The sequence below is a fragment of the Monodon monoceros genome, unplaced genomic scaffold (assembly GCF_005190385.1).
Source record: "Monodon monoceros isolate NGI ecotype Baffin Bay Population unplaced genomic scaffold, NGI_Narwhal_1 Super_Scaffold_22, whole genome shotgun sequence".
Taxonomy (NCBI): Eukaryota; Metazoa; Chordata; class Mammalia; order Artiodactyla; family Monodontidae; genus Monodon; species Monodon monoceros.
In genome coordinates, this window is record NW_021703779.1 from 127,216,359 (window position 1) to 127,216,633 (window position 275).

Consider the following 275-nt stretch of genomic DNA (forward strand, 5'->3'; position numbering starts at 1 on the left):
GAAAACATTGTGCTGAGTGAAATAAAACAAGACACAATCGGACAGAGTGTATGATTCCATTCTATCAGGTGCCTAGAGTGGCCCAGCTCGTAGAGACAGAAAGTAGGATGGTGGGTGTCGACAGGGCCTGAGGGATGGGAGGGGGAATTATTGTTTAACGGGGACAGAGTTTCAGTTGGGAAGATGAAAAGAGTTCTGCGGATGGATGGTGCTGATGGCTGCACACCACTGAACTCAGAGTTAAAAGTGGTCAAAATGGTAAATTTTATACATAT